Below are 15393 nucleotides of genomic sequence, written 5' to 3'. Positions count from 1 at the left end.
CCATTCCCAAATCCACCAGAGGACTCAGGGTTGGTTGGGGGTGGGGATGGAGGGTGGCGGGTGGCAGAAGGGAGGTTCAGGGCCATCCATTCCAATGGCCCTCATTCAATCATTTCATTCAAATGCACATGGCTGTCTGTTAAAGTCCGAGCCTGGGACTTCTCTCCATTGAATGGCTTTCTGCACCTCCCCCAAACCCTCAGGCTGCGGCTCCCAAGCTATGGGGGAGGGGAGAGAAGAAAAGAGAAGAGGAGAGGAGAGGAGAGGAGGGGAGGGGAGGGGAGGGGGAAAGAGAAGGGCAAAGAGGATGTCTGAAGAACTCACATTGTTTGGGGTCCAAAAGCGACCCCTCCTGGTTTCCTGACCCAGGAAACCCCAATAAACCCTTTGGGAATCAATCCTGGATGTGGAGGATGCCATCTCACTCTTAATGCCTTCCAGGGGTGGGGGTGCGTCTGGGAGGGCGTGGCATGGCGGGGACTGGTGAATCTGATGGGGAGCTAAACACATGACCACCGTGGTGTCTTAGGGTCCAGAGGCCAAACACAGGCATGGAGTGATATGGGCGAAGGACTAAGGGAGGCCTGGCCAGGGACAGTTCTGACTCATCCACCCTGGGTGAGGGCCCAACAAGGACACTCTTTCCTCTAAAGCGACGGGCCAACAGTCTCCTGGTTCCCCATCGACCTGTCCTCCCTCTCGCACCCACTTCCCAAGGGAAATCCTCAGTCTCATTCGAAGTAGTCCCCGGCTGTGTCACAAGCCACCTTCTGTCTACTAAAAGGAGTAAGGAAGATGGACAAACATGAACCAGCCCGACAGATGGCACCTCCGCACGGAGGGGTTGGGGGGTGGGGCCCTCCCCGGACAAAAGGTGACTCTGAGCTTGAAAACATGAAAGGGCAGAAGCTCCCGGCCCCCGGCCCGGGCCGGGCCCCAGGCCCCGGCAGGCCCGCTCCGTCAGAAGAGCACTCAACTTTTGATTGCAGTCAGGGTTGTGAGTTTGAGCCCCACGTTGGGTCTAGAGATGATGAAAAATGAAGGAACAAACTCTCAATAACTTAAGTATGTATGGAGCGCCTGGGTGGCTCAGCGGTGGAGCGTCCAGGGATCCCCGGGTGGCTCAGCGGTTTAGCGTCTGCCTTCAGCCCAGGGCCTGATCCTGGAGACCCAGGATCGAGTCCCACGTCAGGCTCCCTGCATAGAGTCTGCTTCTCCCTCTGCCTGTGTCTCTGTCTCTGTGTCTCTCGTGAATAAATAAATAAAATATTAAAAAAAAAAGAAAGAAAGAAACGACTACAACATTCCATTTTAGGTGACGTCTATTTTTCTTTTTACCACAACTGGGGGGAAGAAAAGCAAAACAAACAAAAACAAACAACAACAACAACAACAAGACCCCACCCCCACCCCCCCACCCTGTCCTTGGCTCAGAGTAAGGGAATTCCTGGGTCAGGTTGAAAGAGGGGGAGGGGGTGATATCCTGTCGTCCGCAGTGTGGAAAACCAGGGTTCAGCAACCTGGAATTGTTTCTGCCTCGCCAGGTAGACAGACGTGGTCACTGTCGTCAGCCCTGCAAAAGCAAGGCAAGAGGGGATCCCTGGGTGGCGCAGCCGTTTGGCGCCTGCCTTTGGCCCAGGGCGCGATCCTGGAGACCCGGGATCGAATCCCATATCAGGCTCCCGGTGCATGGAGCCTGCTTCTCCCTCTGCCTGTGTCTCTGCCTCTCTCTCTCTGTGTGACTATCATAAGTAAATAAATAAAAAAAAGAAAAAAAAAAAAAAGCAAGGCAAGAGGGAAGAACCTCCGCATTTCCAAGCACCTCGTAGGGGCAACCTGGGAGGCTCGCTGGGGTTAAGCAGCTGACTCTCGGTTTCATCCGCCAGGAGGTGGCACTCTTGACTCGCCCAGTGAGGCCGCGGCGACCTCTGGAAGGAAGGTATCAGGCTCACGGTTTCCGAGGGGCTCGGGTGGCTCCCGAGAAGTGGATCTGAGTGTCTCCAGGCTGTCTGATCCTATCTGAGTCTTAGGATGCGATTCCAGGGGCCCCTGGCCCGCTCGGTCAGTAGAGAGCACGACTCTTGACCTCCAGGCCGTGAGTGCGAGCCCTACGTTGGGAGTAGAGATCACTCTGAAAAATAAACCGGGGCGGGGGGGGGGGGGGGGGGGGGCGGAGGAAGAGAAGAGAAAAGAAAAACAGATGCCATTGCACTCAAGGAAGGCAGGTCTTGGTGATACAAGGGATTCTTCCAACAGTGGCCGGTCACAATGAGAACATATTCCCACGGAACAGACCTCACGCAGATGATTGGCAATTGCCATAAAAGAAAGATAACTCATTAGAAAAAGAGAGAGAAAGAGAGAAAAAGAAAAAAAGAAAAGAAAAGAAAAGAAAAGAAAAGAAAAGAAAAGAAAAGAAAAGAAAAGAAAAAAGATAACTCACTGAGAGTTTCTGAACACTGACGGGTCACAGGTAGGGAGAAAAGATAAGGATTTTAAAGATTTTTTTTTTCTTTAGATTTTATGTATTTATTCATGAGAGACACAAACGCACACACAGAGAGAGAGAGAGAGAGAGAGAGAGAGAGAGAGAGAGAGAGGCAGAGACACAGGCAGAGGGAGAAGCAGGCTCCATGCAGGGTCTCCAGGATCACGGCCTGGGCTGAAGGCAGCGCTAAACCGCTGAGTCACCAGGGCTGCCCAAGGATAAGGATTTTAATTTGTTTACAAACTCACTCGTTCCTCCAATTTCTCTAAGGTATAGATATCTCTACAGACAAAGTTTCCTTCAAACTGGAAGAGCAAACATGAGGGGATCAGCAGTGATTTGAACAAGAGTCCTTAAAAAAGGGTCATCAGGACGCCTGGGTGGTTCAGCGGTGGGAGCAGCTGTCTTTGGCTCAGGGTGTGATCCTGGAGTCCCTCATCGGTCTCTCCCTGCAGAGCCTGCTTCTCCCTCTGCCTGTGTCTCTGCCTCTCTCTCATTGTGTCTCTCGTGAATAACTAAATAAAGTCTTTAAAAAACAAAAACAAAGAAACCGGTCATCATTGTCTTTCGCTCTTTTCAGTTCCATGTTGTTCCTTTTAGTTCTGTTTGTTTAAGATTTTATTTATGTATGAGAGAGAGAGAGAGAGAGAGAGAGAGAGAGAGAGAAGCAGGCCCCATGCAGGGAGCCCGATGCGGGACTCGAACCCGGGACTCCGGGGTCACGCCTTAAGCCCAAGGCAGAGGCTCCACCGCTGAGGCACCCAGAAGTCCCTGGTTTTGTTCTGGGTAAATGCAGCTATTTCACTAGTTCTGGCAATTCATACTGTTGTTCGATGATCTCAGGGTGACCAGAAACTGAGATGTGTCAAAAGTCCTTTGCGTGGTTCTTCTGGAATCTGGGATAAATAAAAAATAAATAAATAAATAAATAAATAAATGTGCGTGTGTGTGTGTGTGTGTGTGTGTGTGTTTTGTTTGTTTTTGCAAGAGCGTCAGAACGTGGCATGTACATGACATGGCGGTCACCGGTGGACGTGGTTAAAGACCCGAGGAGAGTTGGCTAGAGTGCAGTCGAGAAGAAAAACGGATTATGATTTGTCACACACGGCATTTTAACAATGTACCAGGGCACGTTACCACTTAACGAATTTACGTCGCTTTTGGAACACCCACAGCATTCACGCAACCAATATAATCTAAGAGGGCTTATGATTCTTTGTCTGACGCTGCTTCTCACGTGCCTTCACATAGCAGGTAAACGACCTATGTTAGTCAAGAGACTCAACCTAGGGCTAGACTTTTCTGGGATCCGCTGAAAATCCATGACCGGATGAAGGAACCAGCAAACAGCCGGGCAGCCAGCCGACCAGCCAGATACACAAACCATCCATCCATCCATCCAACCAACCAACCAACCAACCAACCAACCAACATCTCAGAAGCTTTCAAGGCCCGGGCCTATAAAGGATCACGGGTCATTACAAAACCGAAAACAATGTCAGTATCTGTTTCGCCAGGGTGGCCCTAGGAGATTCCACAGGAGCTTATAGAGTTGTCTCCAAAATGTAGCTCCTTTAATATTGAGAAGTTTTCACTCTCTCACGGAGGTAATTCGCGGATAAAAAGGAATATAAAAACCTGGCTGGTCCGGAGAGAGAAAATAATAATAATATATTTTTCTCTTCTCTGTTCACAATCCCTTGCCATGATGAGACTACCAACGCAAGGAAATCTCTTCATTTTAACAGAGACAAGAGCCGAGTCTTAATGCTATACCAGTGTACTAGTAAAGCTCACTTCTCCCAATCTCAGTCTGTCCTGACCATGCCTACAATTCCTTTTCAAAAAAATCTGCTTCCGGGACGCCTGGGTGTTTCAGTGCTTAAGCCTCTGCCTTTGGCTCAGGACGTGATCCCGGACTCCCGGGATCGGGTCCCATAGCGGGCTCCTTGCATGGAGCCTTCTTTTCCCTCTCTCTGCCTCTCTCTGTCCCTCCCTCCCTCTCTCCCTCCCTCCCTCCCTCCCTCCACTCCCTTCCTTCTGAATAAGTAAATAAAATCTTAAAAAAGAAAAAAATAGCCAGGCTCATTTCAGGACAGAATTATTTTCTTTTCCCTCACCGAAACATGTATTCTCACGCCTTGTACGTTTCCTACACATCTCCTACATTGTCACACACGGAATTGTTTTCCTTCTCGTTCTCCAGTAGTCTCCATTCCATTGGCAGGCTTTTGCAAAATTGTAATATATTAACTTCTTTTCAGAGAGAGAGCACTGTGTGAAGGGGGGAAGGGGGAGGAGGAGGAGGAGGGAGAGGGAGAGAGTGGGAGACCGAGCATCTTTCCTTTTTTACACTATTTTGTTTCTTTATTCCTGTGTGTGAGAGAGAGACAGAGACAGAGACATGGGCAGAAGCAGGTCCCCCCCCCCCCCCCCCCCCCGCAAGGAGACGGATGCAGGAAAGGATCCCAGACCCGCATGATCGGGAACGAACGAACAGAACTTCATCCCAGATCGTGGGAACTTGTGAAATATTGGCACTCGTCCTTATCGCTCCGAGCTGTCCTGTTCCGATGATGTTTACCCGCGCCAGCCTTTGAACTCCTAACCTACAGTTCCTTTTTTTTTTTTTTTTAATTTTTATTTATTTATGATAGTCACACAGAGAGAGAGAGAGAGAGAGAGAGGCAGAGACATAGGCAGAAGGAGAAGCAGGCTCCATGCACCGGGAGCCCGACGTGGGATTCGATCCCGGGTCTCCAGGATCGCGCCCTGGGCCAAAGGCAGGCGCCAAACCGCTGCGCCACCCAGGGATCCCATAAGCTACAGTTCCTTTACAAAGGGATGTTAGCAATATAGCATCCGGAGGTAGAGGAAACCTCTCCCTCGTAGAACCCACAGGGACACGTAGACACAGACGAGACGCCAACAAAGTATATAGCCTCGGTCTCACTCCTATCTATCTGTGGAGAGGTCACGAAAGACCCGATGTTCCGATCTCCCCGCTGGCTGGGTGACAACAACTCCAGTGGCCAGCGAGCGTGACCGCGTCCGGACCCCGTCCATCCTTTGGTTTCCATTTCGAAAGAGAAGAGGCCGGTTTCCTGCAAAGATACCCAAAGCCGCAGCAACAACCCAACCCGAAGAAGACCAGAGCGTCTGTCTCCCCGAGCGAGCCGAGCACTGGTTCCTCACTCACCAACAGTCGGGACATGACTGATGGAACCAGAGGGATTCCTAGGTTAGGTTCCGGTCCCTGGGCTGGCCTCATTGCCAGCTTTCTCTAATCGTGGAGAGCATAGCATTGAGGCATGAGCAAAGCACCCCATTCACCCGGTTCGGGCCATCTGAGCCTCAGGTTCCCCTTCCACGTGTCCCAGGTCAGCGAGCACTTGCAAGTAAGTATAGGCCCCCTAAGCAGTCCAGTGGCAGCCTGCCGGAGTTTCCTGTGGCTGGCGGGGGGGTGGGGGTGTCCTGTGCTCAACCTTCGCTGCAGGGTTCTCTAGGGTCTGGTTCGGTTCGCCCCGCTTTTCTGCGTGCGCGTGCACGTGCGTGTGCATGCTCCATAAGGAGCTGGGGCGTCCTCGGGAGGAGGGACGCCGTAGAGAGTGGACAGTTTATTCTCTGATCTTGGTACGGGCAAGGCTGTAGGGCTTGAACTCTATGGGAACCAGGAAGGTTTTCTTCCGTTTTCTCATCGTCAGTTTTGGCAGGTTGCCTTTTAGCGATCGATCAATCCGATCGAAACAAAACAAAACAAAACAAAACAAAACAAAACAACTTCTTTTCCCTTTTTGTAAAGATTCTGTTTATTTTCTCCTGAGACACAGTGAGTGGGAGAGTCGGACCGACACACAGGCAGAGGGAGAAGCAGGCTCCATGCTGGGAGCCCGACGTGGGACTCTGATGCCGGGCCTCCAGGATCAGGCCCCGGGCTGAAGGCCGCGCTCAACCGCCGAGCCACCCGGGCTGCCCACCTTTTTCTTTTCTTTTCTTTTCTTTTCTTTTCTTTTCTTTTCATTGTTTTATTTTCAAAAGATTTTAGGTGTATGCGATGTTTACACCCAGGTTAGGGCTCGTCCTCACAACCGAGAAATATAGAGTCCCACACTCCACCCACAGTGCCAGCCAGCAGCCACGCAGCCCTTCATCGATTTCATTTGTTCATTTATTTGCTTGCTTGCTTGCTTGCTTGCTTGCTTGCTTCCTGGCTTGCTTATGTATACATTCATTCAGCCGGTCGGTCGGTCAGTCGATCAGTCCAGTCAGTCAGTCCTTTTAAAGGATTTTTTTTTTTTTAATTTTTATTTATTTATGATAGTCACAGAGAGAGAGAGAGAGAGAGGCAGAGACATAGGCAGAGGGAGAAGCAGGCTCCGTGCACCGGGAGCCCGATGTGGGATTCGATCCCGGGTTTCCAGGATCGCGCCCTGGGCCAAAGGCAGGCGCCAAACCGCTGCGCCACCCAGGGATCCCCAGTCAGTCCTTTTAATTAATCATTCATTCTTTCCTGTTTTAGAGATGTTCTTTATTTATCCATGAGAGACACACAGAGACAGGTATTGACAGATGCAGAGAGAAGCAGGCTCCCCGCGGGGAGCCCCAAGTGGGAGTCGGGGCCCCAGGACCCCAGGATGATGACTGACCTCAAGGCAGATGCTGAACACGGAGCTACCCAGGCATCCCCGTTGCTTGACTTTTTAGGGGAGGCAGACAGGCAACGTGCACTCAGTGGCACGGAAATAGAGCCCAACTAGTGCTGAGTTTTCTGGGAGCCGTTTGGGCCTGGGTCAGTGTGAAAGCCAATGGAGCAGGGCCCAGAAACGTTCAAGGCTGAGAATTTCCTTCCTCCATAATCATCATTTCACAGATGCTTAATTGAAAGTGGTATCTATGGTATGGCAAACGTCTTTCTCGGTTTGGGTTCTAGCAAGACCCAGAGAGTCGAAGCCCCTAAGCTCACGGACTGAAAGTTGCAAGTTGGATGCAGAGATAGTTAGGCAGGCAGGCAGAGCCGGAAAGGCAGGCGCCACACCGGTGGGTCCAGGTGTGAGGAGTGTGGGATCCCAGGGCAGCTGGGACGGACACAGCCTGGTCCGGATCCACCCAGGTCAGTAGCGTTTCCTGACACAGGACAGGCACCAAAGAGGGGCCTTGGGGTGGCTTTCCTCCTCCGCCTCCTTGGGATGGGGACATCTGCCCCACTCGGGGCATGCCCCCCCACCCGCCTGTGCGGTGTGTGGAGAGAGACCCTTTGTCTCGCCGTCACCGCTACAGCAACCGAGGACAGTCCTCAAACAGGAGCACGGTCACATGAGCATCGGTCCCATCTGAACCTATTCCCTCGTTGGGGATCCTAGGGTGCTAGGGTGTGTCTAGGGATACACCTGGAGGACGAGGTCCTGTGTGTGGGAACCCGACGAACGCACAAGAGGGTGGGTGGCGGTGGGAAGGAAGAGGTGCGGACGAGGTGTGCCCGGGTGGCATACCCGAGTTTGAGCGTCTGCCTTCGACTGGGCTCCGGGCGGGCGTCATCACGGCTTTTTGGGGATCCAGCACCGCACCGGGCTCCCCCCCCCCCCCCGCGTGGAGCCTGCTTCTCCCTCTGCCTGCGTCCCGGCCTCTCTCTGTGTGTCTCCCGTGAATAAATACAGTTTATTTATTCATTTATTTTTTAAATATTTAATTTATTTATTCGAGAGAGAGAGAGAGAGAGAGAGAGAGAGAGAGAGAGATCGGGTGCCCGATCAATACAGTGTAAGAAATTAAACTTGGGATCCCTGGGTGGCGCAGCGGTTTGGCGCCTGCCTTTGGTCCAGGGCGCGATCCTGGAGACCCGGGATCGAATCCCACGTCGGGCTCCCGGTGCATGGAGCCTGCTTCTCCCTCTGCCTGTGTCTCTGCCTCTCTCTCTCTCTCTGTGACTATCATGAATAAATAAATAAATAAAAAATTTAAAAAAAAAAAGAAATTAAACTTAAGAGTAAAAAAATGGAGGGCAGCCCCGGTGGCGCAGCGGTTTGGCGCCACCTGCAGCCTGGGGTGTGATCCTGGAGACCCGGGATCCAGTCCCACATCGGGCTCCCTGCATGGAGCCTGCTTCTCCCTCTGTGTCTCTGCCTCTCTCTCTCTCTCTCTCTCTCTCTCTCTCTCTCAATAAAAAAATCCTTTAAAATAATAAACAAACAAACAATGAATGAATGAATGAACGAACGAACGAACAAATAAATAAATAAAATTTAAAGAGTTTCAAAAAAGAGAGTAAAAAAATGGAATGGAAAGATAACTTGGCGAGGAGGATGTGTGAACGTATGTAATGCCGCTGAGCGACTCTAGGCTTAGAAAGGGTTACAAGGTTCCATCGTAGGTGACGCCTGTCTTTTGGACCACAACCGAAACACAAAACAAGACCTCCTGTCCCTGGCTCAGAGTAAGGGAGTTCCTGGGTCAGGCTGGAGGGGGTTCCTGTGGTCCGCAGAGTGCAGAACCCCGGTTCAGCCATCTGGACTCTTTTCTTCCTGTCCGCGGAGACAGGCGTGGTCGCAGACGGCACACTCCTGTAAAGGCAAGGCCAGAAGGAAGAACTTCAGCATTTCTTTTGCTCTTCTTTTCTGTTCTTCCGGTTGTTGTGGTTCCGGTGTCGTTGAGCCTCAGCATTTCCAAGCACCTCGTAGGGGCAACCTGGGAGGCTCGCTGGGGTTAAGCAGCTGACTCTCGGTTTCGTCCGCCAGGAGGTGGCACTCTTGACTCGCCCAGTGAGGCCGCGGCGACCTCTGGAAGGAAAGTATCAGGCTCACGGTTTCCGAGGGGCTCGGGTGGCTCCCGAGAAGTGGATCTGAGTGTCTCCAGGCTGTCTGATCCTATCTGAGTCTTAGGATGCGATTCCAGGGGCCCCTGGCCCGCTCGGTCAATAGAGATCACTTTGACAAATGGACCCCGGGGGCCGGGGCCGGGGCCGGGGCCGGGTGGGGGGCGGGGGGGAGAAAGGGAGGGGAGGGAGGAGGGGAGGGCGGCGTGGGGACCGGGGGAGGTCGAAAGAAAGAAAAACAGACGCCATTCTACTCAAGGAAGGCCTTGGTGATACAGCGGATCCTTCCAACGGTGTCTGGTTGCAATGAGCACGGATTCCCACCGACCTTCTGAAGAGGATTTAACAATCGCCAAAAAAAAGGAAGATGACTCACTGAGAGTTTCTGAAGTCTGTTCAGGGTTTCGTGGACCTCATTCAGTTCCACGTTGTTCCTTTCTGTTCGGTTTCCATGCAGCTTTTTCATTAGTTCCGGCAACTCCTACTGTATGTAGTTGGAGAATCTCAGGGTGACCAGACACCGGGATTCGTCCAGAGTCCTTTCCGCGAATCTTCTGAAAAGTGGACCGCATTGTTGCAAGACCTTCCTAACAACACCTGCACGTGACAGGGAGGTCACCCACGGATGGACGTGCCTAAAGACCCAATGAGAATTCATTATAATGCAGTCGAGAGGAAAATCCGACCAGTTTCTGTCACACACACATACACACACACACACAACACACATGCACGTACGCAGAGCATTTAAACAGTTCGAATGTGGAGTGACGGCACTCTACCAGGACACGTTACAAGTTTAGGAATTTCATTTCCTGTTCGGAACACCGGCAGCATTCACCCACACAATGTAATCTAAGAGGGCTTATGGTTCTTTGTCTGACAGTGCTTCTCATGTGCCTTCCCATAGCAGGTAAACGACCTATAGTAGTCAAGAGACTCTATTTAGGGTTTGGCATTCTGGGATCCGCTGAGAATCCACGAACGGATGAAGGGACCAGTAGACAGACAGACAGACAGACAGGCAGCCAACCAGCCAACCAAAAACATCTCAGAAGTTTTCAAGGCACATGCCTACAAAGGATCACGGATCATAACAAAACGGAAATCTTCAGTGTCTCTTTCGCCGAGGTGGCCCCTAGGAGATTCTACAGGTGCTTTTAGAGTTGTCCCCAAAATGAAGCTCCTTTACCGTGGAGAAGTTTTCACTCTTACGTAGTAGGGGAAGACCGGATACAAACGAACCCAAAAAATAAAATAAATAAGTAAATACCAAAAAAAGTGAAACAAGAACAACCAAAAAAAAAAAAAAAAAAAAAAAGGGAATCTAAAAACCTTGCTGTTCTGGGCAGGTAAAGGGAGAGACACACACACACACACACACACACACACACACACACCCCAAAAAACAAACAAAAAACCCCCAACCAAACCACACCAAACCAAGCCAACCAACCAAACAAAAAAGCACCTTGTCTTTGTCTTTTCTTCTCTGTTCACACTCTTATCAAGAGTAGACTACCAATGCAAGAGAATCTCGCCATTTTAGCAGAGAGAAGAGCCAAATCTCAGTTGTACACCAGTGTAGTAGTAAAACCCACTTCTCCCAATCTCAGTCCGTCCTGACCACGCCTGCAATCCCTTTTCAAAGAGTCTGCTTCTGGGACGCCTTGGGTGGCTCAGCGGTGGAAGGTCTGCCTTTGGCTCAGGGCCTGATCCCAAGGGTCCTGGGATCCAGACCCACATCGGGCTCCCCACGTGGAGCCTACTTCTTCCCCTGCCTGTGTCTCTGCCTCTCTCTCTCTCTCTCTCTGTGTGTGTGTGTCTCTCTGTCTGTCTCTCTCTTTCTCTGTCTCTGCCTCACTGTGTCTCTGTGTCTGTCTCTCTGTCTCTGTCTCTCTTTATCTCTCTGCCCCTTTTCTCTGTCTCTTTGTCTCTCTCTCCCCTTCTCTCTGTCTCTCTCTCTTTCTCTGTCTCTGCCTCTCTCTGTGTCTGTCTCTCTGTGTCTCTCTGCCTCTCTTTTCTCTGTCTCTCTCTCTTTGTCTCTCTCTCCCCTTCTCTCTGTCTCTGTCTCTGCCTCTGTTTATCTCTCTGCCTCTCTTTTCTCTGTGTCTCTCTCCCCTTCTGTCTCTCTTTATCTCTCTGTCTCTCTCTTTGTCTCTCTCTCTCTCCCTGTCTCTCTCCTTCTCTGTGTCTCTCTCTTTCTCTATCTCTGTCTCTCTTTGTCTCTGTCTTGCTTTCTCTGTCTCTCTCTATCTCTCTGTGTCTCTGTCTCTGTGCCTCTGTCTCTCTTTGTCTCTCTCTTTCTCTGTCTTTCTCTCTGTCTCTCTCTGTCTCTGTTACTCTCTCTCCTTCTCTCTGTCTCTCTCTCTGTCTCTGTCTCTCTCCCATGAATACATAAATAAAATCCAAAAAAATAAAAAACAGAAAACAAAAAACAAATCTCAAAAATCTCCTTCATAAATCCCTTCTATAATTTCTTTTTCCATTCCGTCAGTCTTAAGTGTTCTTTCTCTAAATAGCCAGGCTTTGGGACGCCCCTGTGCCTCAGCGTTTGAGCGTCTGGCTTCAGCTCAGGGCGTGATCCCAGACTCCTGGGACCGAGTCCCATATCAGGGTCCTCGCATAGAGCCTGCTTCCCTTGTCTCTGCCTGTCCCTGTGTCTCTCGTGAATAAGTAAATAAAATCTTAAAAAAAAAAAAAAAAGCCAGAGTCATTTCAGGACAGATTCATTTTCTTTTTTATTTTATTTTATTTTATTTTATTTTATTTTATTTTATTTATTTATGATAGTCACAGAGAGAGAGAGAGAGAGAGAGAGAGAGAGAGAGAGAGAGAGAGGCAGAGACACAGGCAGAGGGAGAAGCAGGCTCCATGCACCGGGAGCCTGATGTGGGATTCGATCCCAGGTCTCCAGGATCGTGCCCTGGGCCAAAGGCAGGCGCCAAACCACTGCGCCACCCAGGGATCCCCGATTCATTTTCTTTAACCACCACCACCACCACCCGTATTTTCATGCCTTGTATCTATTCTACATGTCTCCTACTATCTCACACACAGAGGTTGTTTTCCTTATCGTTAACCAGTAGTCTCGATTCCATGTGGCAGATTTTTTAAAATTGTACTTATTTTACACTTTTTGAGAGAGGAGAGAGAGAGAGAGAGAGAGAGAGAGAGAGAGAGAGAGAACTTTGTGAAGGGGGAAGAGAGGGAGGGAGGGAGACAGAGACAGAGACATAGGCAGAAGCAGGCTCCCCACAAGGAGCCAGATGTGGAAAGGGGTCCGGACTCGGATACCCCCCCACCCGCCGCCCCAGAATTGGGCCCTGACCCAAAGGCCGATGCTCAACCCCTCAACCGCTGAGCCACCCAGGCGGCAGACTGTTAACTCCTAGAAACCTCAGTCTCTGGTGAAAAGTCAGTAGGAACCACGGGCACATTGTCTATCGTACCAGAAATCCTTAGATTGTCAAATGTATGAATACATGTGATAGTTTTTAGAAACACGTGTGTGTGTGTGTGTGTGTGTGTGTGTGTGTGTGTGTGTTTGTGTATGTATTGTTGGGCTGGCTGAGAGACAGGGGCACCCAAAATGGCGGACATCTCAAACTGGGTCAAAATGGCTGATCTTCCCGTCAAAGCATCCCTGACCACCACATCATCTCCAGTGAGTCGAAGCCTAGATGGGAAACCGAAACTTTCCATCCAGGAACCGCCCCCGCCCCCTCCCCATCGTCTGATACTATCCCCCCCCTACTCCCAGCCAATCACCTAAGGACACGGTGTTCCCTTGTCTAATTTGGCTAGGGACCCACCCGGATCCAGAGTCGGAACCAAGAAGGCTTCAAAACCCCCACAGTCCCCAACCCCGCGCGACTTCCCTGACTCTGGCCACCTCTCCGAGTCATGGAACCTCGCCCAGGAGCGCTCCCCATTAAAGCACTCTCCTACCTACTGCCTGGCTCTGCTGGTTTTTTATTTCTCCGCTGTTCATTTTGTAAAAACCTAACATGTAGGACACAATTTTTTTTTTTAAGATTTAAGAGAGAGAGGGGGGGGGGGGGCAAAGACACAGAGGGAGAAGCAGGCTCCAGTGCAGGGAGCCTGACGTGGGACTCGATCCCGGGACTCCAGGATCACGCCCTGGGCTGAAGGCGGCACTAAAACGCTGAGCCACACGGGCTGCCCTGTATGATACAATTGCGAAGGAAGCACGAAACAGGGGATCCCTGGGTGGCTCAGCGGTCCTGCAGGGTGCCCGCTTCTCCCTCTGCCCGTGTGTGTGTGTGTGTGTGTGTGTGTGTGTGTGTGTGATGAATTGTGAATTAAAATTAAAAAAAAAAAAAGAGGAAGGAAAAGAGAAACGAACAAACCAACCTGAAACACGTTTACTGACACACCCAGGTATCTGCAGGTTTCCTGAATCAGACAAAAGAGAAACACAAAAACTGAGGTGGGGGGAGGGGGGGGGAAGGAAGAAAAGGGCAAGGGGTGGGGGAGGAAAACACAACACCACAAAACAAAAAAACCACCTTGGGTGTCTTACTGACTCACACTTTAGTATTTTACCTTTCTGTTGGAAAGACAGACGCCAGGTATCCGATGAACTGAACCCAATTTATCAATTAAGCTAGTTACACCTTCAAAGTTCCAGGTCACCAAAGATTTGGGAAGCTATTGTAAAAGTTTAACCTATAGACCTTTTTTTCATTTATTAATTAATTAATTAATTAATTAATTTATGATAGTCGGGGGGGGGAGAGAGAGAGAGAGAGAGAGAGAGAGAGAGAGAGAGAGAGAGAGAAAGAGAGAGAGGCAGAGACATAGGCAGAGAGAGAAGCAGGCTCCATGCACCGGGAGCCCGACGTGGGACTCGATCCCGGGTCTCCAGGATCGCGCCCTGGGCCAAGGGCAGGCGCCAAACCGCTGCGCCACGCAGGGATTCCCCCCTTTTTTCATTTTTTTCTTTGTCTTTTTTTTTAACCTGCTTGCTCGTCACAAGGAAAAGTACACGAGACGGACAAAATCGATCATTTGAAGTAGTTTCCGTGGACAAATCCTCAGAGGCACAACTCCACTAATCCGTTGAGTTCACAGCAAAGTTGAGTACGCCCGTCCCTCGGGGCCTGGACCCTCCGGCATGGGCATGGCATCCGGGTGGGTCCCGGTGGAGCAAGGGGATAAGTAGTTCTCCTTTTCTTTTCTGTGCCTGTGGGTCTAACAAGACACCACACGTGTCTCGTTTCTTTGTAATGAGGTGGCGGAAGGGTCTATCTCGATCACCACCATTCCAGGCCCACAAACTGTGACGGGAGCACAGCACATCCCACCGCCCACCCCAACGGCGGCGGGAGCGGGGGCGCGTGGGGACAAAACCGGTTATCCGTATGAAGTGTGACGGTGATAGGTAGCTCCCAGGACACGTCTTTTTACAGGAAACCCACAGGGACCGCGGATACGCAGAGATGACTGAGGCTGATGTGAATCCGAAGGCCTACCCCCTGGCAGATGCCCACCTCCCCAAGAAACTCCTGGACGCGTGTTCAGCAGTCCCGTAACTACAAGCAGCTTCGGAAAGGAGCCCACGAAGCCACCAAAACCCTCTGTGGAGAGGCATCTCTGAGTTCATCCTGATGGCTGGCTGCAGACGCCGAGCCCCTGGAGATCATCCCGCACCGTCCGCCGCCCGCCTGCCTGCCTGCCGCGTGAAGAGAAGAACGTGCCCTACGTGTTCGTGCGCTCCAAGCAGGCCCTCGGGCGGGCCTGCGGGGTGTCCGGGCCTGTCCTCGCCTGTCCCGTCACCATCCAAGGAGGCTCGCAGCCAAAGCCGCAGATCCAGTCCATTCAGCAGTCCATCGAAAGGCTCTTCGTGGAAACCGCTGGCCTCTGTCCCACCCCTCACGGAGCCCAGCCCTCCCCCCTGGGGTTGTGTCTACCGTCTGCGTTCGCATGTAGTTTCTCCAGCTGCCTTCTCTCGTTCTTTTTTTTTTTTTTTTTAATTTTTATTTATTTATGATAGTCACAGAGAGAGAGAGAGGCAGAGACACAGGCAGAGGGAGAAGCAGGCTCCCCGCAGGGAACCCGATGCGGGCACACG

At 51.2% G+C, this 15393-nt stretch overlaps 1 long non-coding RNA gene and 1 pseudogene across 1 annotated transcript; one reads left to right on the top strand and one right to left on the bottom strand.

Annotated features, from left to right (window-relative positions):
• Positions 1–1322: 1322 nt before the first annotated feature.
• On the bottom strand, positions 1323–13988 carry LOC144309848 (uncharacterized). The gene is made up of 4 exons (XR_013375742.1): positions 13674–13988; positions 3313–3384; positions 1823–2131; positions 1323–1573 (listed from the first exon to the last, which is right to left on the bottom strand). It is a non-coding gene; the product is annotated as an uncharacterized LOC144309848 (long non-coding RNA).
• A 682-nt stretch (positions 13989–14670) lies between these two features.
• Positions 14671–15393, top strand: part of LOC144309850 (NHP2-like protein 1 pseudogene) — a 942-nt pseudogene continuing 219 nt past the window's right edge.

Source organism: Canis aureus, unplaced genomic scaffold, assembly GCF_053574225.1.
Source record: "Canis aureus isolate CA01 unplaced genomic scaffold, VMU_Caureus_v.1.0 ptg000212l_RagTag, whole genome shotgun sequence".
Taxonomy (NCBI): Eukaryota; Metazoa; Chordata; class Mammalia; order Carnivora; family Canidae; genus Canis; species Canis aureus.
This window is presented reverse-complemented; position numbering and strand designations above follow the sequence as displayed.